This window comes from Crocuta crocuta, unplaced genomic scaffold (genome assembly GCF_008692635.1).
Source record: "Crocuta crocuta isolate KB4526 unplaced genomic scaffold, BGI_CrCroc_1.0 scaffold489, whole genome shotgun sequence".
In the NCBI taxonomy this organism is placed as follows: Eukaryota; Metazoa; Chordata; class Mammalia; order Carnivora; family Hyaenidae; genus Crocuta; species Crocuta crocuta.
The window spans coordinates 385,491-412,934 of NW_027531874.1; the positions used below are offsets into that span (position 1 = coordinate 385,491).

At 36.3% G+C, this 27,444-nt stretch overlaps 1 protein-coding gene across 8 annotated transcripts in view; it reads right to left on the reverse strand.

Moving 5' to 3' along the window:
* CNTN4 (contactin 4) overlaps positions 1-27,444 on the reverse strand; it is a 902,287-nt gene that overhangs the window by 231,989 nt on the left and 642,854 nt on the right. The gene's annotated exons all lie outside the window — the stretch shown is intronic.

The following is a 27,444-nucleotide window of genomic DNA, read 5'->3' on the forward strand; positions in this document are numbered from 1 at the left end:
AAATAAAATGTATAATTCATTTCCTCAGCCATACCAGCTACATTTTGAGTTCAACAGCCACATGTAGCTACTGGTTACCATATTTGACAGCAGAGAAATAGAACATTTGTTCGCATTACTGCAGAAAATCCTATTAGACAGTGCATATCTAAATGAAAAAAACCAAGGATTAATGATGTTAAGTGACTTCCTCAATATCTTTTTGTAATTAATTATCAGAATGTACATTCATGATATCTGATACTCAATTCTATTCACTTCACAAACCATTCTATTATATGCAATTATATACGTCACTCTACATATGTAGCTAGAATATGACTCTTTCTGAATATGTACACAGATTATATACAATGTATAAATAGATGTATGCACATACACTTAATCGTTTCGAAGTATCTTTTTGTGTATTTTTAAGTATTTATAAGGTAGTGTCCAAGATTCTGTTTGGGAAAAAAAAATGTTCCCCTCTTTGAAGGAGATCAAGCTGGTTAGAAAGATAAGACATTACAAACCTAAGATCACAGTTTGAGTCAGTGAACAAGCAGTTGCCAATAAAAATGAGTTAATGTAAAATATATCTAATACAGTGACAGACATATTACTGTTTTAAGAAATGTCTTTTCCTATCCTCCTAAATGTAAATAAATCCTCCCAACAAGAAGTATTTTAAGTGCCATTTCATTTTTTGTTGTCTAAAACATTTGATTTAATAACCTCTTATCGGATTTGAGGATTATTCCTAACCAAGTATGTTCTGCAGGGTTGCAAGTCATCTAGCTGTGCATACTGAAGATCAGTTATATTTATTGACTATTTCCTACATGCTGGCCATTTTGGTAAGTATTTCATGATGATTATCTGAAGCGATTCTAACAACAATTATATGGATTAATCACCATTAATGTCTCCATTTAACAGTATAGAAAAGAGAGGCACCATGAGTTTTGTTAAAGGCTACATTAATAAGTGATGAAGCTAGAGGGAGAAGGTGGCAGCCTTCCTGCAGTCAAAAAAAAAAAAAAAATGGGATGCTTCTACAATTAGGCTTGACTTTAAGGAAATGTCAGGATACTAAAGAAAATTTAGACACATACATGTCTTCATTACCCAACTTCTTCTGGAATTATGCAAATTTTAAGATCATACATTATTATTTTCATCAACTAAGTACTTATAAAAATTTCATTAACCATCACTTGGTTGTCAGCCCTGGATACAGCACTGTGAGAACAGAGCTCCTGCCCCATAGGGACCCAAGTGTATAGTGGGCAGGACTTCCTAATCATAGGAAGCCAAAGAATGATAGAGCTGAGGTGTGAAACAAGACACCTGAAGGACATACTGAGCACAATACAAAAAACACTCTAACTTAAATAACATTTCTGTTGTAATAAAATTCTTTTAATCCAATGAGCATAAGGTAAGGTTAAGACATAATACTTTTTCCCAAGGAAATGGTTAGAGAAGCCTTCAGAAAAGATTAAATGAGAGATTTTCAAAACTTTATTATGGAAAATGGTTTAACATTATGAGCCATCATCCCTAAAAGTGACAGTAAGTCACTCTGAATTGTCACTTCTGTGTAAATGTTCTTAGAATATGTCATCTAAGTTTTTGTACAAACATCCCATTGCATCACCAGAATTGTACAAAAATTTAAGGGGTAGGAGATAATAGAGGTGAAGTCTTATCTAGGCAAAATCCACCATGGTTCTGATTAGAGAAGGGAAATAGGAAAAAAATGAGAAGCACATGTAATGATTTTTAACTGTCCTTAATGAGCTTGAAAAACTGGATTCCTGTTTCTTCTTTTTCAGTTTATGAATTCATGCCATTCTACAAGGTTCGGGAAGTCAGAATATATCAAACTAATTTGGTATCTGAGAAAATATTTAGACATATTTCTCAGTAGCTAGTTGATATAAATTCCAGATGGCAAACCGTACTTACATAGTGAGTAAAAAGACTGCATTTGGACAGATTTGACTTTGAAATCAACTCTGCCTTGTATTAGCTGTGTTACTGACCTTGGGCAAGTCTTCATTTTCTCATAAATAAATGCAGATAAATGTGCTTTGTTTTAAAGTAAGAGTCATGGGCAAAGATTAAATGAGATAATACTTGAAAAGCACAAGGCCAAACACAAACATTGTTGTGCTACAAATCTGGTGTTCAATATATTTGTTCTTGCCACTGAAGAATGTTGTAATACAGTGGCAAATCATAAGCATTCTATTTATAAGAGTGTTCCTAATAATTAAATGAATTATAGAGAGAATTGTAGAGAGCTATAGGTACTAATAAACAAAGGACATTATATTTATGCCCACGTTTAAGGGAAATTTTCATGTCCAAAATTGGTCTTTTCAGATATAACTATCCATCCAGATCCTAATTACTAGCAGCATGGTAATGATACAAATCAAAGAACTATATGTGTGAATGGGTATTTTTTGAAGCTTGTAGACTCATGGTCAGGCCTTTCTCAGCAGTAGTTCTACACATATTATATGTTTTAAAGTCATTTTATTTCCAAAGCCTGGGTAATGATCAGTGACCACAGACTTTACAAGATAGAATATATTATGGATAAATGCTCTATTACCATGACCATGGCCCTAATAGCAGTAATAGCATCTACCTGCAAAATGTACTGAGGTCATACCATGTTCCAAGTGCTTCTCATATAGATCTCATTTATTCCATCATAGTTTAAATTCCCAATCTGGAGATGATATAAGTGAAACTCTGAGAGGTTCAGTATCATCTTTACCACCTAAGAAGTGGTCAGAAAAATACAAATTTATATCTGTCTACCTTTAAAGCTACTGATCTCAAATAGCAGAATCTTTGGCTTCCTCACTGATTTAGTGGAAGCCAGAGAAAAAGAACATTCAAACTAGTTACTCAACATCTCAGAGATTAAAAAAAAATATTTGAATAAATTGTAAGTTCTTTAGTGATTATGTAGGAAAATCCACATTTCAATGCACAAAGCAATGAGTAGGCACATTTGGTTCCAAATCTTTTATTCCTTTGCTTTTCCTTGTGGGTGAGTACTCAATGTAGGAAATTTAAATAGTAGGTAAAAAGGATGAAATTGAACAAGGAGAAAACAATCAGAAACAACTCTATTAAGAAGCATGCTTGTTGTATTGTTAGGAAGGAAGCTCAACAATGCAGTCAGTTACTAAAGATATGGTTGAATAAATGATGTATATGTGTGATAAGGAATTAATATCCATGTATTTTGGTTTTTCAAAACAGCTTATTTTCCCAGCTCTGTATATGGTTCACTGACATGTGATTCGTAGACTTTTAAAAGTAATTGGCTATACTTTTTACTGTCGATTTCATTCATCATTGTCTTACATAAAATTTTCTAGAAATCATATGCTAAGGGATGTACAATTTTGTGGCAGAAGTGTTTTCATATCATATTTTTCTGTGGGAACAATTGTCCTTTATTCTGCTATGGAATGTAATATCAGAATTTCATTTTTTTAACGTTTCTTATTTATTTCTGAAAGAGACAGAGAGAGAAAGAGGGAGAGAATGAGCAGGGGAGGGATAGACTGAGAGGGAGACACAGAATCTGAAACAGGCTCCAGGCTCTGAGCTAGCCGTCAGCACAGAGCCCGATGCAGGGCTCAAACCCACGAACTGCGAGATAATGACCTGAATCAAAGTTGGACGCCCAATCAAATGAGCCACCCAGGTGCCTCCAGCATTTCATTTTTAAATGAGATTAGAAAATATGCTATAGTACTTGGAATGTGTATCAAGTGTGTAAAGGAAATGATTTAGCAGTTAAATTCCTGGGGAAGTAAACATATACAAAGGTCTTAAAGCTGCAAAATGTGATAAAGAACAAAAAGCCTTAGTACATGAAAATACTTATAATTCAGACTGCAGACTAAATCAGAAAGTGAGGGGTAAAAAAATCTCCATATATTTCTTGTCTATAAAGTTATTAAATGTTTAGAGGAAAGGAAAAGATACCTTACAACAAATATCTGGAGGTACTCGAGAGAAAACATCAAGAGGTTCCAAGGTATTTTTTTGAGAAATAACAGTAAATGAGAAAAAGTAACTCACTTAGGCTATCACTAAGGGAGTACTCATGACCCTGAACATGGAAGTGCTGAAGCCATTCACAGGGCGGGACCACTCAGATAAGAGTATAAGTTTAGTTTTAAAATGTCTAGAAGAGGATAATGAGATCATAAGACACATCATGGTTTGTTAAGAATCCACAAAGTCAGGAGAAAAGGGGAGAGGAAGAATGATACATAAACCTTGCAAGTCATGCATACATTTTTAACAAATGTATTATTTACTACATACTAAAAAAATACCAATTCATTTTTTTCCTAATTTGGATAAGCCTCGATTCTATTAATTCTTACAGGGTCGCCTTAGAACAAGAAATTTCCATCACCAGTTTCCTTTGTTATGGCTTCCTCCAATTATGAAGTAGCAATCAATAAGGAAATCAATATCAGCTTGGAAAAATGGTCAAGCAATACATTAGTTATGAATATGATTTCCATAATGATGATTGCACCGTTTGTTTTTTTAAGGGGTGTTTTTGGAACATAACTTTAAAAATTTATTATCGTGTGGCATATTTAAAATTAGGTCTTGACTCTGCCATTTGTTCTCTAAGTGTATGCATTTATGGATGCACATTTGCACAGTTTCTGGAATTCTAGAGACTCATACCGAAAATAAGTCTGAATTTATAAAACCTTAGGAATTACAAGCCATATTTTTTACATTCTTTCACTCAGGAAGAAGGAAGAAGCCATTAGTGAAACTGACATGGTTGACTGGGTTTCCCAGGGAGAATATATACCAAGAGGAAAACTTGTATAATTGTTTAACATACTGGCTTTGTAGTCAAAAGAAGATTTGAGTACAAATCCGGTACTCTTATTTTCTAGCTGTACAGTGTAGGTGAGTTATTTAATCTCCTAAAACCTCACTTTCTTCATCTCTAATATTAGGGGAAAAAAAGCTATCTCATAGAGCTCTTTGAAGATTAAGATCATGCATATAAAGCACTTAATATACTGCCTAATCCAAAGTCAGTAGCCTATAAATGTTGGCATTATCATGATCATTTCTTGGCATCTAAGGAAAGCATACAGAAAGATACTGGGGGAAAAGCTTGTGAGTCTAAACTTCCACCAGATTAAGTAACACCAGAGTGGTCAAATCAATCCTACCATGACAAAAAATGCTAATAGGACTTAAAATACACCTACATTTCCTAATCTTAATTGCGTTTTCAAGTCTAGACAGTAGCTGAAGTAAGCCAGCTACCCTATCCTTTCCAGTGAATGAACTATATTCTTTATATGACTTACAGTTAAGACACACTCACATATATTAGACTCAGAAAATTTTCTTTAAGAATCCATGATGATATGGTCTGAGAGAGCTTGTGCTACTTTTTAATGTAAATGTGGAAACATTTTCATAAAACACTTAAAACTGATATACGTTTATCTTCTACAAAGGATGCAAACATGTGTTGTTTCAAAACAGAAATAATGAAATGTATTATTTACGGATTATATAAATTTATTCATTGAACTTAAAATTTTAGAAGTTCACACTGCATACCAGCTGGAAATAGAATGAGTATAAATGGAAATTAAAAATATATAGATATACATGATTATAAAATATTGATAGATATGCTTGTCAGTATCTTGCTTTTCTTTATGTCATTAACTTTTCCATTTGCTTATTCAATCTTCAACATATATTTTTTGAGTTCCTTTTTTGTTCCAAGTATTGGTGTCAGTTATTTTATCTTTCTAACAAGTGAGTAAAGCAAAAAACAAAAAAAACAAAAAAACAAAACAAAACAAAAAACCCTCTGCCTATGCTAAACATCTGATATTAAATACCCCAATTTGTTGGCCCCTAATGTAAGGGACTAAAATCTGATTCTAGGTGGTGGTCTGACATTATAAAGTAAAGCAAATCTCTTTCCTGGAGATCTTTGTATAGGTAACAAAGGGCTTTATTAATATTTCTAAGTTAATGTACACTCAATTGACAAATGAGTCATTCATAGAACTTGCTTACGACCTGTTCTTTTCATTGTCCCTAATGCTGCTGCTACGGACATCCCTAAGAAAATTCTTTGAGCACTTATTTCCAAATACAAAGGAAGAGCCTGTGGGAGCTCTCCCAGGTGCTGACTGTGACTGCACAATGTTCAACCTCCAAATGTCTGAAATTTTTTTTCTACCCTCTTTAGTCATGTCAGATGAAAACTCTATAATTTAGGGATTATTTTGGAATGACAGAAATTACATTTTAAAAACATAAATGGCTGCAAATGCATTACCTTTCCAGTAGTCATTTACAGTGAAGGGTGAATTAATCCAATCAGATTGCTTCCTCTTAACAAGTAAATAAGAGCAGTAGGGATTCTTTGAATGGGAGTTTTGATTAGCCAAAAAAGAAACAAAAGAAAATGTTATCTATGAAGTAATGGGGAAGGTAAATAGGGCTTAGAAAGCTCAAGAAGGGATTAATGACCTAAAAAATAGGATGAAGAAAGGTGTGTAGAAATTGCCAAAGACAAATCTGCCTGGGGTCTGCAATCTTTCATTTTAAAAGAGGAAGTTATGCTCTTCTTTCTCTTATGCCGAATTACTGTGTCATTTTTTGTTTCCAGCAACAAAGCCTAGGCAAGAGCTTAAAGTGTGTTATGAATTAAGGAGGCTCCTGTGGACTGTTTGAGAAATTAATCACTTTGTAAATACTATTTAGTAAATTAAAAAAAAAGGAATACTAGTTTTAATTAGCTTCCGTAAAGAACTCAATTTCTCACTTTCAATGTATTCATTCATTTAATCATTGCAATAACTCTATGAAATAAGTATTATTACTAATCCCATTTTATACAAAGAAAAAATTAACATCCAAGATCAAAGATCTACTATAAGGAAGAGAATGAACTAGAATCCAGGTTTACCTAATCCAGAAATGTATATATTTAGCCTCTTTTCTACATAGAATTCTCATTAAAAACTGAAGCCATATTCGATTGTGTAGTTGACTATTTGAGACTCACATTTTTTCACCAATCTTCTAATATTTTCTTGACTTTTCAAGAAAATAAAGGTTGCTTTGCTGCCCTTTGTGCTGTAAGTTTATGACTCTCCTGGTAGCTCTTTTTATTTCTCATATTAGTTTTTTTCTCTTTCTTCATTTTTTGGGGGCATATTCTACTTTATCTAGACCTTAGTGCTACTTAAGAAGTCAAAGAACAACTTGATTTAAAATGTTTGAGTTTTTCCATGTACTCCGTAAAAACGTGTATCTACCTAACTCACAAGGTTACGGCGATTAGTGTGATATGGCATCATACATAATGTTGTTCTCCTTTGGAGACAGGTGCTCTAAAATACAAGCTATTATTACCAGTATTTTTCTCTACGGGAGCTCATCTCTTTTCGCATATCATCCTGACTCAGGAGTGTTAATAGTTAGGCAGCTGTATTCCCTATCTTTGGTTTCATATTTATATAACATAAAGAGAAACAAAGGTTTCAGAAAAGGATTTGGCTTAGTAAATTTTAGAATAAAATATGGAATCTTCACTGTACTATACAAAGGCCCTTTGATTTTGGTCCCTGCCTATGTTCCCAGTCTCACTTCCTGTATTTATTTATACCGTAATAAACATGTTTTGCTTTCTGTTCTTCAAACACTTTAAGGGTAACCCTGTTTTAAGACCTTTATAGTTGCTCTTCCTTTAGGAATGCACTCAACTTATCTTTTGGCTTATCATTCCCATTCCTCAGGACTCAATTCAAATGTCACCTCCTCAGAGTAGCCTTCTCTAAGGGTTTATCTCAAGGAGACCACCACCTGGCTCTGGTAACTCTCCATCACGTCACCCTTTTATTATGTCTTACATAGCAATTGTCACCAGCATCTGTAAGGACTAGTTGTTTCTTTGCTATTTGGCTTATAGTCTCCCATACCCACCATCCCTTGCCCCAAGATGAAGGCTCACTAGGGTAGGAATCTTTTCAGTCTTTATCAGTTTGTAGCACAGTGTCCAAAACAGTGTTTGATACATTTTAGCATTTGTTGACCATCGATCCCCTTCCTGTTTCACACACTGAGTCAGCAAGACCTGTTGGCCTAAAGTGAACTTTCTTGTATTTGTCCACATGACACACTGTCATGTTACAAAAGACCTTTGGTTACTCCATGGCCAGGGATGCTCTGGATGGTGCCTTTAAGACTAGGTCTCTAATCAAGGGACTCAAACCACCTACCCTGCCTTAATATGAAAGCTTAGAGATATACTGACTAAGACTGAAATACAATCAACATATGAAATTAATTCATTGCTTGGTATAAGAAGTACTCTCCCATTCACTGACCCCTGAGGCTTAGGAAATGCCTGAGATGATGAAAATATCAAACAACATCATGCAAATTGCATGGGTCTGTTATTTGTGATCAGGGCTATCAGCTAGTCAGTGATATATCATACAATTATCTGTTTTTCATCTAGAGTGAGAATTCTCTAATTTGATAGACTTATGATCATTACAGTTTTGACAGAAAGAAATATGATTCCTCATTTTGTATTTTTACTTCATAGCTTTTTCTTCTCCACTCTGAAAATTAAAATTAGCAAGTTATAATTCATTGTACCAGTCTTCTTAAAAAATGGGCAACCCTAGAGGGCAAATCAGATATATTCAAGTAACACTAGAATAAATATTCTCTGAAGAAATGCTGAAAAGGCATGCACAGGAAGCCATTGTTAAGTCAGTAATCTATAGGAAAAACCTTGGGAACATATTACTAAATGGAGATACATAGGCCACAGATCATGAGCAAACCCTAAAGACCACAAATCTACCAGCCATACATTGGTCATGAAACATCATGCTTTAAAGTGAAAGAAATCTTTTCATCTCAATTTTTTTCAGTCCACATCTTTTATTCTGTCAACCTTTTAGAGAGACAAGCATGAGCACTGGGTTCACCTTCAAGCTTGCCTAGCCTTGAGTGGCGGTGGGTACAATCTCTAAGAGGGGCAGTTTCTCACTTCCTCCTTAAATATGAAACTAGGTAAGTGCTCATATGTTTAAACACGCTCTTATTTCTATCCAAAAAAGTAGCCATTTTTTCCCAAGAATTTGAGAAGAAATTACACTGATTGCTAACTTTAAAGGGAGAGGCATACTTTAACAGTATTTCCTGATGCTCTATGCTCTGCAATAAGGTTTTGCTTTAAATGCAAATCTAAGAGTCTTCACCACATTCTCAGTTTTGGATTTTTGAACTAATAAAAGAGGGAATGGTGACTCATAAAGGAAAATGCATCTTTTTGTATTCACTGCTCCTAAGAAACTGGACATGCCTTGCCCTCTAATTATTTTGGGGAAATCAAAGCTGTTGGAAGGGATAGGTTTGTTTAATCACTGGCTCAAAGAGGATATTTCTCTGCCCTTTTCCTTTCCCTTCTTTGAGTATAAAATATTCCTTGGGGTACCGGATGCTGCATAAGCTGTATCTAGTACTACTTAAAAATTTTAAGGACATAAAAGAAAGTTCTGTATATAAATGAAATTCCCAGATGAAGAGCAGCTGTTATTTATGTTGAATTTAAGTTGCTTTGGCAACTTCAACCATATATTTTTATCTCATTACAGTTTTGAAATTAAACTATCATCAAATATACATGCAAGTTATGTGTTTATTCATCATCTATTTAGACTTTGCTCCGGATGCTGTTTCACTGTTCTTATTTTCTGGGAGAAATCAGAGATAAGGCTGCAGTGGGGTAAACCTGCCAATTTTTGGAAATGCCATCACTCAAGCCCCTTGCTTTTAAATGCACTGGTAAGGCAGATGAGAACTAATACAGATTCAATCAATACCTGTAATATGCTTACAATGAGCACTTACTGTATGTCAGCTACCTTTATAGGCACAAGGAATGTATTATTGAACAACAACAATCACCACCACCACCACCACCACAACAACAAAAAAACAAAAAATCTCTTCTTTAAGAGGCTAAAATGTATAGAATGTCCATTAGCAAAATAAATAAATCACACTCAGTATCTTTGACAGTGATAAGTGCTGTAGAAAACTAAGTCAGGAAAACATAGGAAAAAATAGGATAGGGAAAATTGGTATGAACCTTTAAAAGAAGAAGGTCATGTAAAAGTAGAATCTTTTTACTTTCCTTCCTACTTCCAAATGTGCAAGAATAAATCACTCTCCTTCTGCCAACTCAGCTCTTGGCCCCCACAGAGAATGCCAAGAAGGGTGCAAAGTAGTGCCAAGTGACACAGCAGTCTTGATTTAGTTTTGTACTTTCTTATTTAGAACTGAAGTTAAAGTCACGTTAGTTCAGGTAACATCTGAGGAGCCTAATAAATATTTTCATTTTGCATCTAAGAGTTTAATGCAATTCCCCAGCAAAAACAAACATAAAACTCCAAAATAACTCTAAATAACTGAAGAAATGGCAGAAACAACTGAGCAGGCATGCTAAATATACACTGATTTCCTAAAGGCAGACAATCACCCAACCAGTACTGTGATAATTTATGTGCTGCTTTAAGAGAACATTACTGTCTTCTGCCTCAGAAATCCTACAGAGCCAGAGAATTTCAGAGCTGGGGGAATCTTACTGCCTTAGTATGTTTGGGCTGCTATAACAAATACAGCACAGCCTGGGTGGCTTAAACAGCAAACATTTATTTCTCACAGTTCTGGAGACTGGGAAGTCCAAGATTAAGATGCTTGCAGATCTGGTATCTGGTGAAGATCTGCCTCCTGGGTTGCAAAAGGCTGTCTCCTCACTGTATCCTCACGTGGTAGTGAATGGAGAGATAGGAAGCCCTCCCTGTCTCTTCTTAGAAGGGGACTCATCTCATTCAAGGGAGATCCACTCTCCTGACCTAATCACCTCCCAAAGGCTCCGCCTCTTAATACTGTCACACTGGGGGTTAAGATTTCAACATATTAATTTTGGGGAGACATAAACATTCAGTCCACAACACCATCCTTTGTTTAGTCTGAGCTGCTTCCCTCATTCCCCCTACTTCCTCCCTTCTCCCCATTTATATTCTTTATGGTGTCATATGTGGTAGATGGTGTGAATATGAAGATAAATCAAAATGGTTCCTGATCTCAAGAAGTTTACAATCTGGGGCACCTGGATGGCTCAGTCAGTTAAGCATCCAACTTCAACTCACATCATGATCTCATGGTTCATGAGTTCAAGCCCCACATCAGGCTGTGTATGGACAGTTCAGAGCTTGGTGCCTATTTCAGATTCTGTGTCTCCCTCTCTCTTTGCCTTCCCCTGCTTATGCTCTGCCTCTCTCAAAAGTAAACAAACATTAAACAATTAAAAAAAAGTTTACAATCTATATTAGAGAAGCACATAAATAGCTCAATACAAGGTATAAAGGAAGTAATCAGTACTGTAGCAGTAGAGAGAAGGTTCTATGGGAGATGAAAGGAGGTACTTTTTGCTGGGGGCACATCACCCAGTCAACATTCCATTTGCACAGATGGTAAACCCAAGTGTATGGGAACCAAGAGGCTTCGATCTTGGGTTTATGTCAGAACCAATGACCTGGTTCCTCTCCTTCCCCCATGCAGGCTTGTTCATTCTCCCCAGTTTCCTTAATGCAGGTCAATGCACACAGGCAATGCAGGGCAGCACTTCACTCTACTGCAAGGTGACACTGGGCTCTTATGAGAGCTCTAGCATCAAGCGTGCTCCAGACTGCATCAACCACTGAAATTACTAGTGCTCTCATTTTCAAAAAATATGAGACCAGCTCATATCTAGCTACAGCCTCATCTTGCATGTCAGCACTGCCCTGACATCTTTCCATCTGTGCAGTGTTACTCCTGAGGTCATTTTCCATTCTGACATTTCCAGATGTGTCTCTGCCTCATAACTTTTCTGCTGGAGTTTCCAGAAGATTCCAGTGTGAAAGTTGCTCTTCTGAACCAAGAAAGTCTACCACATCAAACTTCACTGTGGCACTCAATTTCCACAGACTTCTTTAAACACTGTAGCTGAAGCCATAGTTAGCAGGATACTACAAAACAGGGCAAAAGATAGAGACATTTTTAAATGTCCCTGAAATGTGTGTGTGTGTGTGTGTGTGTGTGTGCGCGCGCGTGTGCACGTGTATGTGTGTGACTGGTGAAATGGTGAATTGATGAAGGTATTTTGGATTTTTGCTAAGGAATCCTAAGATTCAAGTGATAAGAGCAATGTTCACATCCTTCTTTTTTTTTTTTAATTTTTTTTTAATGTTTTATTTATTTCTAGGAGAGAGAGAGACAGCGTGAGCAGGGGAGGGTCAGAGAGAGAGGGAGTCACAGACTGAAACAGGCTCCAGGCTCTGAGCTGGCAGTCAGCACAGAGCCCGACGCGGGGCTCGAACCCACGAACCGCAAGATCATGACCTAAGCGAAAGTCGGACGCTTAACCGACTAAGCCACCCAGGCGCCCCACATCCTTCTTGTTAAGTTGGAAGTTTGGTACTAATTCAGAGGTGGCTCTGGGTTGGAGTGGTAAAAATAGCGCAGAGAGCTAAGATTTATTCAGTGCTTACTCTGTGCCAGGCACTAATCTAACTGCTTTTCAGGTATTAAGTCATTTAATCATCTTGACCATATCATGAGGTGGGTACTAAAATAGTCTCTTTTATGTACGAGCAAGCAGAGACTCAGAAAAGGAAAACAATTTGCTTAAATTTACATTGGTAGTAATACCCAAATTTGAATCCAGACTATCTAGTTCCAGATAACCTGATGTTTCCTCTTATTTTAAATTTATTATTGTATGACATATTAAACATATAAGGGTAAATGTATAATGTTTTTTGTAGCATCCAAAGAAGAATAAAATGCACACCTGTGAACTCCACCCTTAGATTTACAGATGGAGTATGGTCAGTAACTTTGAAGCCCCTGTGTATTCCTCCAGGGTTGTACCCTCCACACTAATTATTCTGTTCATCACTCTGTGTTTTATTCTTATGGTTTTATCAGATATATATGTATTCCTAAATACTGTAGTTAGTCTTGAAAGTGATGTGTGCTTTATAAAAATGGAATTGTAGTACATATTCCTCTGAGACTTGCTAATTTTGTTTAACATTATTTCTTTCAGAGTCAACTTCGATGAGTACAGCTGTGGTTCATTCATTTTCATTGTGGTTTAATACTTCTTTGTAGGAATTTACAGTTTATATATCCTTTCCACTGTCCACACACAGTTGTTGCTGTTTTGCCTCTTGGCTATTACAAACTCACCTGCTATAAGGGTACGTTTTCTGGTCACATTTTCAAATGTTTCTCTGGTGTACAGTATATATAATTAAGAGTATCAAAAAAGTTTAGATTTAGTAGTTCATAAGACAGTTACACAATCAGTTTTCTAAACTGGTTGAGATAATTTTCAATCCTGTCAGCCTAAATGAGAATTGCCGGCTGCTGTTCCTTACCAACACTTAGTCTTTTAATTTTTGCAAATACAGTAAATGAAATGGTAATTTATTACCTCTAACTTGCATTGATTGGTTACTAATAATTTTTTAATGGGCTTATGGGCCACTCACATGTCCTTATTCTTAAAATATTAGTTCATGTAATTTAACTGGTCATCTATTAGATTTCTGTCTGTTTCTAACTGAGTAACTAGATTTCTTTGAGACCTTTTCTTATTCAATTATATTTTTACAAATATCTTTTCTGCATATATGATTCCCCCCTCAACTCTCTTCCTGTTATTTTTTGATGATGATGATTGTAAGTCCTATGTATACATCAATGTTTTCTTTATGGCCAATGTTTTTATTCTTTTTTTAAAAAGTTTATTTATTTATTTATTTATTTTGAGAGAGAGAGAGAAAGAGAGAGAGAGAGAGAGAACAAACACACAAGCAGGTGAGGGGCAGAGAGAAAGAGACAGAATGCCAAGCAGGCTCCGTGCCATCAACACAGAGCCTGATGTGGGGCTCGATCTCACGAACTGTGAGATCATGAACTAAGCTGAGATCAAGAGTTGGATATTTAACTGACTGAGCCAGCAGACACGCTTCACTCATGTTTTCTTATTTAAAAAACTCTCTCTTATCCCAAAGCCATAAGAGTATTCTCCTATATATTCTTTAAAAGTACGAAAGTATTAAAGTTCTGTTATTCTCATGTAAGTCTAGGTCTTGCTTCCAACCACAACACCACACAGTCAGTTATCTATAACCAATTCTCATCATTGGCGATAGTTATGTTCTGTAAAGTTGCTGCAAACACTGAATTAGCAAATACTGAACATTGTCCTTAAGGGGAAACACATGGTTAAGTTTCTCCAAGTCCCTAGTTTTCATCAGATGATCAATATATAACGTTTTATGTGTGTTTCTGTTTAATTTTTAAATGTTTGTTTATTTTTGAGAGAGAGACAGAGTGCAAGCAGAAGAGGGGCAGAGAGAGAGGGAGACACAGGATCCAAAGCAGGCTCCAGGCTCTGAGCTGTTAGGAGAGAGCCCAATGTGAGGCTTGAACTCACAGATCACAAGATAATGATCTGAGTTGAAGTCAAATGATCAACGGACTGAACCACCCAGGTGTCCCATGTGTTTCTGTTTAAATACACTTTAATATATAATGTCGATTCATTAACATTAACTTCTATCCAACAGCACTCTAACACATGTCTGAATGGAGCTTATGTAACATACAGATTTTTTTCCCCATAAAGCGTATCACAGCCTTCTAGCACTTAGGAACATGAGACTGCACTCCAGCACTACGCTTTGAGCTATTTTAAAGAATGAAATTGCCAACAAAGAACACAAAAATGCAAAAAAACATGGCATCAAGTAGATTGCCAAAAGGATATTTGTTTATAGGACGAGAGATGAAATAAGAGGCTGAACCTCACCTTGTTCAACTTCATCAGAGAAAATGTGTTGAATGATTCAAATATTTGCTGTTCTGCACATGTTCATGGATGATCATAAAGGAGCTAAGAATGCTTATTCGGGGGTTAAAGATAAATTTGAGAGACTGTCAATGTATACCCAGCAACCAGCTCAGGACTGAGCACTTTGTTGGCATTTGATAAATGCCACAGTTAAATATTCAGTATCTCACACAGAGTTTAAACAAAGCTGATATAAAAAACGTTATTCCCTAGGCCATGCTCTAGGTAAAATGATGATTATGAAGAAGATGATGATAATGATAATGACAGAAATAATATGTAATAGTTTAGCAATAACAACAGTGACAACAATAAAACTATTAGACATAGTAGTAATAATAATAGTAGCTAGTACACCAATGATGTTTTCTTATATTTTTTATAGTACTCTGTAAAACAGCTTCACTTCTGTTGAATTTTCATGAATTATGGAGCCGTCTTAATTTTCCAAGTCACCCGAACTACCTAGCCAAAATAGCTCTTCAACCCAAAAGTAGCTCTTCAATAAGGCTCCTTGTGGTATGTACACTTTCCCCCATTTGTTTTTATTGAGGTAAAATATACATAACATAAAATTTCCCCTCTTATGTATTTTTAAGTGTACAGTTCAGTTGTATTTAATACATTACTAATGTTGTGCTACCATCACCACCATCTATTTCTATAACTATTTTCATATCATAAAACTGAAATTCTATACCTGTTTACAATAACTACCCATTGCCCACTCTCTCCTGCCCCTAGCCTCTGACAGCCACCATTCTACTTTCTGTCTCTATGAATTTGTACTGTCCTTATCTTTAAAGTTTAAAAAAGGAGTTATTCATAATAATTCATCTGATCATAATAATTCATCTGATCATCAAAACATCTCTGCGTGAAGTAGACAGTGATGGCATTAAGTACTAACTGCACTGTATAGAAGGCAACATTTGAAATTCAGAAAAGTTTAGAGATTTGTTCAAAGTTAAACTTTTAATAAATCAACTATATGGTCATTTCCATATCTTGACTATTGTGAATAAGGCTTCAGTAAACAAGGCACTGCAGATATCAATTTTTTCATTTCCTGAGTGTCTGCCAACAGATGAATGAAGAAAGATGTGATATATATGTGTATAGATAAACATATATACACAATGGTATATTATTCAGTCATGAGAAAGAAGGAATTCCTGCCGTTTATGACAACATTGATGAACCCTGGAGGATTATGCTAAATGAAATAAGTAGGAGAAAGACAAATACTATTTGTTATCATGTATATAAGGAATCTAGAAAGGCCAAACTCATAGAAACAGAGTAGGCTGGTGGTTACTAGGGGAAGGTGGAGGAAATGGGGAGATGTTGGTTAAAGGGTGCAAACTTACAGTTTTAACACAAATAAGTTCTGAGTATCTAATATACAGCATAGCGATTACAGTTAACAATAATGTATTCTATTTTTTTAGTGTTTATTTTTGAGAGAGAGAGAGAGAGACAGAGAGAGAGAGAGAGAGAGAGAGACAGAGAGACAGAGAACAGAGAAAGAGGGAGAACAGAAGCCAATGCAGGCTCCAGGCTCTGAGCTGTCAGCACAGAGTCTGACGCGGGGCTCGAACCCAAGAACTGTGAGATCATGACCTGAGTTGAAGTTGGACACTCATGTGAATGAGCCACACAGACACCCCCAATAATGTATTCTATTGTTGAAAGTTGCTAAGAGAGTAGATCTTAAATGTTCCCATTGCAAAAGCATAAAAGGTAAGTATATGATAGGATGCAGGTGTTAGCTAAAGCTATTGGAGTCACATTTTGGTATATATAAATACATCAAATCAAAACATTGTACACCTTAAACTTACATAATGATATATCAATTATATTTCAATAAAGCTGAAAAAATAAGTAAATGGTCTGAGTCTACAATCCCAAACCCTTTCAGTGGAGACTGCAAACTCCTGGATGGCAAGAAAGCCATTGCACACTTCTTAGGCTGCCCAAACCTATCTCAATGTTCTGATGGAGAGAACATACCATGAAATATTGCTCTTAATTAACTATAATGATGATGAAGGCAATGTTACTTTGTTTTTTTTTAAGTTCATTTATTTTTGAGAGAGAGAGAGAGAGGGAGAGAGAGAGGACATGAGTGGGGGAGGGCAGAGAGAGAGCGGGAGACATAGAATCTGAAGCAGGAGACATAGAATCTGAAGCAGGCTCTAGGCTCTGAATTGTCAGTGCAGAGCCTGATGTGGGACGTGAACTCATGAACCGTGAGATTATGACCTGAGCCAAAGTCAGGCTTAACCCACGGAGTCACCCAGGTGCCCTGAAAGAAATGTTATTTTGGATTGAAGAGCAAAACCATCGTATTTTAAAATAGAGACCCACTTTCTTTTTAACACTTTCTTTTTCTCCTCTGAAGAAGGTCTTTATTATTTTCCCAAAATTCATGAAAGGGAACAAAAATTAGGTTTGAAATTGACATGCTATACATCGAGTGATATGTGAGGCTATGAAAGTTCAACAACTCAGTTCAGCTGTGTTATTAATATTGCTCTTCCTGATTAGTGTTAATTGGAATATTTTAATTGATGCAATGTTTTGCTGCCTTCACAGCTGGACTCAGTTGAGGTGAAGAGAACAATATTTCAATAATAAAAGCCGACGGAAACTACGCTGATCTTACTAAATTCAGTATGAATATATTATGACAAGCAGACATCACAAACTCACTGTAGTAGAAAAGGGGTGGGTGAAGACCATACTCATTTATTCAATTCCTTTAACGTATGTTTATGAAGTGCTTAAGATTGGCCAGACCTGGTTTTAGGGGCTTGGGACACAATAATAAACAAATGAGACAAATATGTGATTTGCAGAATTTACATCTATCCAGATGAGGTAGGGAAATAAAAAAAAAAACACAATAAATTTTCATTACAAAGTATGTTAGAAGGCAGTGAAGCTGCAGGAGAAGCAAAACACAGAGCACAGTAAGAAAGACTGGGAGAGCTGGAAGGGCAGCTGCAACTTTAGATCACGGGCTCAGGGGAGGTCTGACGAAGTAGGCTACATTAGAGCAAAGGCTTGAAGGAGCTGAAAGATTTGACCAGGTGAGGGCTTAGGGGATTCCTTCTGTGAGGAATACCAGGAGCCCATTTCAACTGGAGTGGAATGAATGAGGAAGAGAGCAGTTAAGACATGGGGTCATGGAGGTACTGGGGCGGGGAAAGTGAGGGACTGTTTAGGGCCTTGTGGACCCGTTTTGGCTCTTATTCTGAGTGACAGTGGGACCAACTGCAGGTTCCTGAGCAGAGGAGTGACAGTGTTTGACTTAAGGTTTTGCAGTTATTCAACTCAATTCTGTTCAGCCACAATGACTACTCATTACATGCCTGGTGGAGTGCTAAGAAACAAAAGAGGTAAAGATAAATCAAGCCCAGCACTGCTTCTGAAGAGTTCCTCATCTTGTAGGGAGGTGTGGAGAACTACCTGATTCAAAACAGACATTGGCAAAAGTTTTAGCACATGTGTAAACAAAGTGCTTATGGGAATACAAAGGAGAAAGTTAGTTTTCTTGCAGGAAAATAATTAGTACATAACATGCAGTCTTGACCTCAAAAAAAAAACCAAAAAAACAAAAACCCACAAGATTTCAAGAGGAGAAAAAAGAGAGGAAAGAATGCCAGGATAAGAGTATTAGAATGAATAAAGGTAATCTCATTCAAAATGGAGTCAGGAAGTCATGAACAAGGAGCTCTCATACACTATTACTGTCTCACCTTGCACAGTTCGGCAGGAAGAAGTGAGATTCCCTTTCTGCCCAGCAACAGCAAAATGACTGTCTGCTGCCAATACTTTGAACTCCCCATTTTCTCCAGTGCAGTTTTGTTCAAAACAACTCCCCCAACTTCCTCCTTCCCTTTATAAAAGTATGCTCTCCCCCTTTCTGCAGTAGCCTTGCCTATGGTTCACCATACTTTGTATCCTCATTGTGATTCCAACTCTATTCCTGAATAAACTCATTTGCTACTTGAGACCTCTGTTGCTTAATTTTTAAAGTTGTCAAGGGACAGCATACACAAAGATCAAGAGGCATTAAAAATATATAGTGTGGTTATCAAATGACTGACAGGTGTCTGCACAAAAATAAGAGACATGCAACTAGAAAGTGTCATCCTGCAGACAGTGCTGACACCCTAGTATTGCATTTTGTTTTCCACAGAGTATTCTTATTAAAATAGAAATGATTTTAAAATATTTTGTCATTTATGGGATACGGGTGGCTCAGGTGATTAAGCATCTGACTTTGTCTCAGGTCATGATCTCATGGTTCGTGGGTTCAAGAACTGCGTCGGGCTCTCTACTAACAGCTTAGAACTTGGAGCCTGCTTCGGATTCTGTGTCTCCCTCTTTCTAGGCCCCTCCCCACTCAGGCTGTCTCTCTCTCCATCAAAAATAAATGAACTTAAAAATAAAATATTTTGTGGTTTAGTCGCAATAGTAAGAAAACTTGTTTTAACTTTGTTTAATCCATCATTTCCTAAACTTAGGTGAGCTCTGAACACTTTGGAGGTGACTTTATTAATAATATCCTACAGAACCAGAGTTCATTGGTGTGGGAAACACTAATAAAATCAACAAGAGCTAGTAAGAATTTAGGTATGGAGTGGGTGTGATGCATTGAGCAACATAATATTTGGATTTGGAAAAATTAACTCTTACAGAAGAGTATGAAGTCAGGACAAATACTCTGGGGGTATGACAACAGAACAGGATGAAGCCAAAAATAAATGCAAAGTTATGTATACCCTTCATTTAATCTTTCTTCCAGAAAACTTTAAAGAACACATGATATTATGCATGAACTGAAGCAATTAACATTTCTCCTGATAAGTCTTAAAGAAAGAAGCTGAAACACAATGTGAACTGGTAGTACTTATTCATCTTTATTCAGAACAGTGGTGCTAGCCTAAATTAGATTTCATTGAATTAATGTAGCAATGAGAAAACTTGGGGGTATATTTAGCTTGTGTATTAAGTATGGATTTTATTTTTAGACTCCAGCTTTTCATTTCCATTTTTTCTCAGAGAAATAAGGGTGTATTAAAAACCATACTATGGAATTAAAAGGGATATTGAAAAGTAAATTTGATCAAGTGGTATTTTTAGATCAGGGTATGTTAAAAGATTTTACTTGATTGGCTTTAAGGAATCTCATATTCTTGTCAGCCAAACTAATGAATTTCTCAACTTTCAGTGTATGGTTTCTAGAATATCTCCATATATAATCCTATAAATGACATCTCTCAATAATTCTATTTGATTAAGAACTGCACTGATGAAGTTGAAAGCCACCAAGTTCAGACGTGCAAGTTACAGGGTGATTTAGATCCAGTTTTTTGGTCAAAACCCAAGTACATAATTTGAGATGTGCTTGGATTTAATTAAAAAAAAAGGAAATAAACACAAATTTAACTTCTTTTATCTTAATTGTCGAGAAAGCACTAATGAACAGTTCTATAAAACAGCCTATTCTTTTTTCCAGCTATTTCTGTAACTAATGAAAGGATAAGAAAAGTAATTTTCAGAAGTCTGAGGAGTTGTCTAAATTTTCTGCAGTAATGAACCCATAAAAATTAGGTACAATAAAAAGATTACCCACAATCAAATTTTCTAAAAATTGGATTCATTTTTGAAAAGATCATAGATACTTTCTTTGGATTCAAAACAAATTTGAATCAAAGGAGAGCCTTCTGTTATTTTCAAATAAGACTGCTATGAGAAAACTTTTAAGTTTCTTACCTATTTAATAAATGTATTACAGAAAGTCCCCTCTGTTTTCCTATAGGAGTGGTACTTGAGTTGTGGGGGGAAAAGGGTATTGGGTTCCTACCAAATCCCAATTGCAAAAGTTCCTCTCCATATTCTTTGGAGAGAAAGAAAGAGAATAACAAATGGGAATGGGCAAAAAAAAAGTACATATGTGAAGCCATTTGGCATCAGACCCTGGAGAGAAGGGGATGGATGTTTGAACTAATGCTGTAAGGAAAAGTTCTAGGCCTTCAGTGCCTCAACTACTCACTTTCCCCATAACATTGTGTGTGCCAACATCTTGTCCAGCTCTTTGTTGGGGTATAGATCAAAGTGTCAGCCTGCCACTTTCAATTTTGATAGTGAATCCAATTTGGATTATTTGTTCATGGCTATGGTACCTCCAAAATATTAACCGCTTTCAGATTATTTAATCATTTAAATATTCCAGGGGGCATTGATGATTCTCACCGAAACCAGCAGAACATAATCAAACTTGTAGAATAGAAATGTGGATATTATACAAGAACCTCCTTACACACAGGCAGAGAATTATAGGATTGCAATTTTTCGAAGGACACAAGACATCATTTATTTGTACTCCCCAAGGAAACTCAAGCCTGGAGCTGTCAAGTGATTTGCTTGAAGTGCCTTGTTTGTGGCAGAGCCAGGATAAGAATCCAAGCTGACATTTTTACTACACTCCCATTCCAATATATTATACTATGCTAACAGTTACTGCAAAGTTTATTCTGAGAACACTGCTTTTCCATGACCAAAAAGGGGATTTATCATGGAATAAGTTTGAGAGTTACTGTTTACTGTATTTCCTTGATGGGATACACAATGAACATTACAGCATCAAAGATTTTCAGAGTTCTGCAGAAAATAAGGCTGTGAACTGTTGATTGTCAGTCTCTCCTAGAATCAGCATCCTTCCTCCTCAGCATACACAGAGAACTGCTACAGTGGAGCTTCATCCTAGTATTTTTCTACTGGTAGATTAAGCAGTGAAGATTATTTACAGAGGGTGAAATATTTCTTTAATAGTTTAATCAATTATGAGGATTCCAATATAAAACATAGCACATGCTTTTCATTCTTTGTTCCTAACTATTAAAAGTGGTGAATGGACAGGAAAATACACCTGAAAGATACGGAAGATTTGAAACATAGCAAATTTCCATATGCTGTAAACTTTGTGTCCTAAACAACGTGTGTGTGGCATTGCAAGTTTTATGTGATATTCCCAACTATTAATAGCCTCCCAGGCAGCAATTTGTCATTCTTCGCAGATGTGAATGTGAGTTATTCCTTCTCTAAGGCTCATTCGTAGGAGTGGCTACCTGAATGTTATGTTAGTCCTTTCAACTTCCCATAACAAAGCTCCATAGAACTTTGTTGTTCATTCCTTGTTGTGGATTCAGTAAGTATGATCAAGGCAAAAAAAAAAAAAGGTTACCCTTTTTCCTTATTATTTTTCCTACACACTATGGAGTGAGATAATTCCATACTGGTAGCTGCAAATGAGGTGATCACAGAAGTCTGTAAATTTGGCAGCTGAAACAAGTAAGTCATTCCTGGGAAATGTAAATAAGAAATAATACTAAATGCAACATTTTTCTGGATACGTCTCCTCAGGGAAGGGAAACAAAATAAAAAATAAATGATTGGAACTAACAGACTAAAAATCTTTTGCAGGGGTAATGCAACAATCAACAAAATGAAAAAGCAATCTACTGAGTGGGAGAGCACATTTACAAATGATATATACCATAAGGAGTTAATATACAAAATATATAAAGAACTTATACAAACTAAAACAAAAAAGCACAGAATCCAATTAAAAAATGGGCAGAGGACCCAAAAAGATATTTTCCAAGGAAGACATTCACACAGTCAACAGGCACATGAAAAGATGCTCAATATTGCTTATCATCAAAGAAATGCAAATCAGAAACCTTATACCTGTCAGAAGGGCTATTATCAAAAAGATAGAAACAACAAATGTTGGCAAAGATGTGGGGAAAAGAGAACCCTTGTATACTGTTGGTGGGAATGTAAATTGGGGCAGCCACTATGGAAAACAGTATGAAGGTTCCTCAAAAATTTAAAAATAGAAATGCCATATGATCCAGTAATTCCACTGCTGGGTATTTACTCAGAGAAAATGAAAACACTAATTCAAAAAAATATATGTACCTTATGCTTATTGCAGCCAATATATGGAAGCAACCTCAGTGTTTATCAATAGAGAAATAAATAAAGAAGTCGTGGTATATATTATAATGGAATATTACTCAGCTATAGGAAAGAATGAGATCTTGCCATTTGTGACAACATGCATAGACCTATAGGGTATGATGCTAAATGAAGTAAGTTGGATAGAGAAAACAAGTATTACATGATTTCACTAATATATGGAATTTAAAAACAAAACAAATAAACAACAACAACCCCCCCCCCCCCCCCCAAAAGACTTTNCAAACAAACACCCCCCCCCACCCCGAAACAGACTCATAAATACAGAGCACAAAGTGGTATTTGCCAGAGCGGAGAGGAGTGGGGGATGGGCAAAATAGAGTAAAGAGGAGTGGGTGATATAGGCTTCCAGTAAAGGAATGAGTAAGTCATAGTGATAAAAGATATAGCATAGGGAATATAGCCAATGGTATTGTAATAGCATTGTATGGTGACAGCTACTCTTGTGGTGATCATAGCATTGAGTTGTTGAATCACTATGTTGTATACCTGAAACTAATGTAACACTGTGTGTTGACTAAATTTCCATAAACAAATTGTAAAATAAAAACCAAACTCCCTTTTTCCATTATAGATGGAAATAACCCAAATGTTTATGGGTAAAGGCAAAAATGGAGAAACATCATCACACCACTAATAATACTAGTGAGGTCTTAAAACTTGCTTTTGGACCTTGTCTGCTAAGGTCTTATAGGTTAATAGCAGAGATTAATAGGCTTGCTGAATAGATAAAGTGATTAACTAGCCTTATTATAGCTACAGGGAAAAAAAGCGGAAGTGTGATAGGAATCAGGAGTGAAATGTGTGATCTGTTTCTAGCAAGTAAACCTGTTTCCATTTAGGAAGAAACTAATTGTGAAGTTGTTTTTTTTTTTCCCCATTTGAACTCTGGCATTCTGTTTACAGCATTTTATACAAGGTTAGCTTTCTTCATTTCATTGTCTGTAATGTGGAAATAATTCAGCAACTGAACTTGCTGCCCCCAAGCAACCATAATGAAAATAATAGTACTTCCCCAAGGAAGTTACATGTCTCAGGTCATTGGTGGTGTGACAGAGATATCTCTATCTTTTATGAAAGCTGAGCTCTGCTTTGCAAATCTTTATGCACTAGGGAATGCTCCCATGCATACTGGCATCTCAGAAACTGTGTTTTAAAAACACACAGTATCCATATACTCCTATGTTAATTTTATAGGGCTTATTATTATGATACTCATTTTAAAACTAAGAATTTAAACTAAGTATCTCTCTTTCTCTTTTTCTCTTAGGGAAGGGAAGATTCTGAGTAAAAACAAAATACCCTTTAATATTACAGGTGATTGCTAAGTAAAAGGAATTGGTTGTGACATGTGTCTCATAGCAAGATGATTTCTGTAGCTGATCTTTTGTGAAGGACTTCCACATTTAGCTCAGTAATGCCACCAAAATTCAAGTGCATTCGCTAATTCACTTTTGCTTAGGCAAGTTCACAGTCTGAATTAGTATTCAGCTGCAAACTAAAAAATGTGTAGATCAATTAGTTTTGAATACTTTAAAAATGTATCATTCAAAACTAAAAGCAATGTTAATATTCAAACAAATTAATGTTATTTCTTTGAAGCTGGGAGAACTGTGATTCCTTAATGACCCGTCCCTGAAATAAAGATTATATACAGTCATTATCAACAAAGCTATGTACTTTGTTGATTCAAGGAGTCCAACAGTTCTCATTGCAAGAATTCCAATGGGATCCATACTGGGAGAGCATAGGGAGTATCTAAATACATGGAGACCAGGTAAAGTGAGCTAAACGGTGGCTCCCAAAAACATATATCTGTGTCCTAAGCCCCAGAAACCATGAGTGTGAATCTATTTAGGTAAAGGTCTTTGCAGATGTATTTAAGCTAAGGATCTTTAGATGAGAGGATTATTCTGGACTATCTGGGTAGAACCTAAATCTACTCATGAGTGTCAGATTTACTAAGAGCAGGGCCGAGGGAGATTAGACATTCATACAGGGGAGAAGGCCACGTGAAGACAGAGGCAGAGATGAGAATGATGGGGGGAACGGTGGGGCTGCCCCCAGGAGCTGGAAAAAGCAAGGAAGAGATTCTCCCTCCACCTGCCAGAGGAAGTGAATTCCTACCAAGTTTTAGACTTCTAAGCTCCAAAACTATGAGAGAACACATTTCTGTTGTTAAGTCATCATATGTGTGATAATTTGTTAGGGCAGCTTCAGGAAACTAATGCACTAGGTTTTCACTCTTCTGCTATGTGAACTTGGGCGGAGGACATTTGTACAAGCCTCAGTTCCCTATTTTTTGAAAAGTGGTCTCTGAACTACATAATGAAAATAATAATAAAAATAAAAAATAACACTAACAACCACCACCATTGTTTTTATAACCCCTTATGGCAATTCTGTGAGTTGTGTTATAAAACTCTTATTAGTAATAATCTCAGAGAAGTCGAGTGGCTCAGCCTTGTTGAAACAGGGAATTTGTAGAGACTCAACCCTTGATCTTTTCTCCTTTTGTCACTGAATACGTAATATGTTTAGGACATTGTGTTAGCTCTGGTGATGTGGACTTTACAGTCTAGCAGGGAGGACAAATAAGCAACTAAATCCTGTTGCATTTGAGTTTTATAACTAAACCAAAGTAATGATACCTGTCACTTTACAAATTAGTGGCAGATGCTGATTATCAAGTATTTGTCACTTTCCTGCATAGAATTTGCATCAAAGGTAAGATTTTCCATGAAAGGGAAAAAAGGTCAAGAAAATGTACAAGTTATAGATGGCAGGAAGAGAAAAGTGTGGAAGGTAAATAGTTCTATGACAAATACCAAACACATTCTGGTACAACTGAAGCCACTGGATAAATCCATACAGTAATCACAGAAAGCAAAGCAATTTTTCTGGACTGAAGACTTGGAGTCTGGTTTTTGTAGCATGTTACATAGAAAGTTCTCAAGCAGAACTTCTCCCAGTAAGTCTGTCAGCTGGGGTCCTGAGTCACAAAGAGCACATCTGCCCACTTAGGACTTACTTTGAATGCTTGACCAGTTTTGCTCCTCTGCTTCTGAGGAGGTTGTGAAGTGACTACCCTTGAAGGTCTTTTGAAAAAAAGAAACTAGCAAGCATCTGTCTTAGATGGCTGAGTCATTCACCTGATGGAAAGAAGCAAGCTGGCCTAGCTGATCTCCAGAGATCTATTATGGCTCGATGCCTCTTTCATTTTAGCTCACTTAGCCACAGTGACTCCTTTCAGATGGCCACAAATACCGATGAGAGAACTTGGCCCTGGGGAAACAGTAGCCGTGAGAACGTAGGAATCTGATAAACTTAGGTTTGGATTCTAACTTGGCCACTTACTGTGTGACTCCAGATAAATTACTTCATTTGGTTTAACACTGGCTTTCTCATTTTTAAAAGAGATAATGATTTTTGCCCTAAATATGAAGTGAGATTATGCTTGTAAATTGTGTAACCTGGCATCTGGTAAATGCTAAGCACTAAATGGCAACTGCTCCTATTATCATAATCATCATCGTTATTAATTCCACCTTCTCAGAGAAAAAGCTACGGCACTTGCAAGCCCTACCAGCTGGCTGGAAACCATAAGCATTTCCCTAGTCTGATGTAGCCAGAATCATGGGTTGGGTTCAAAATAAAAAATCTGCTGCAACCAGATACTTACCTTTCCAAATATTTTCTAGTTTAGTTTCTTTTTCACCTTACGTTTCGACATTGTTTTTGGGGTTGCCTCTGTTTTCTGTTAGAAGGAAACTTCTGAGTTGCATCCACTTGGGCAACCATGTCAGGGCTAAGATCTCTCAGGCATGGCAACTTAATAATGAGGACGGTACAATAATAATAATAATAATAACTAAACACTCTTTAATACTTTATGTGTGTCACATCTTTAATCCTTGCAACTGCCCCATGGATTAGGCGTTGTTGTTACCATTACTGCTGTTATTACTGTTTCACAGATGAGAAAACAGATTCAGAGTAAAGGACCTGCTTAGAGGCATATAGCTATAAAGGGGAGCCAAAATTTGATTTGACACCATCTGGTTCTAGAGACTTCTTTTAAATGATCCGGCAAATTCCTAGGGATCCTGAGTCATTCTCATTAAGATGAAATGGATACACCATCACACAGGTTGAAGATCTACCTGATTACAGATTGGGGGAAATTCTTAAAGCCTAAAGAAAAAAATCTATATGTGGAAGTACTAACTTTTTAATCTTCCTTATTGTCATGTCTCTCAGAAAACTGATATGCTGAATTTTGCAGACCAAAAGGGTGGGAGAATCAGCCCAACATGTGTTGTCCATGCCAAATATAATGATTAAAATGCTTTCAA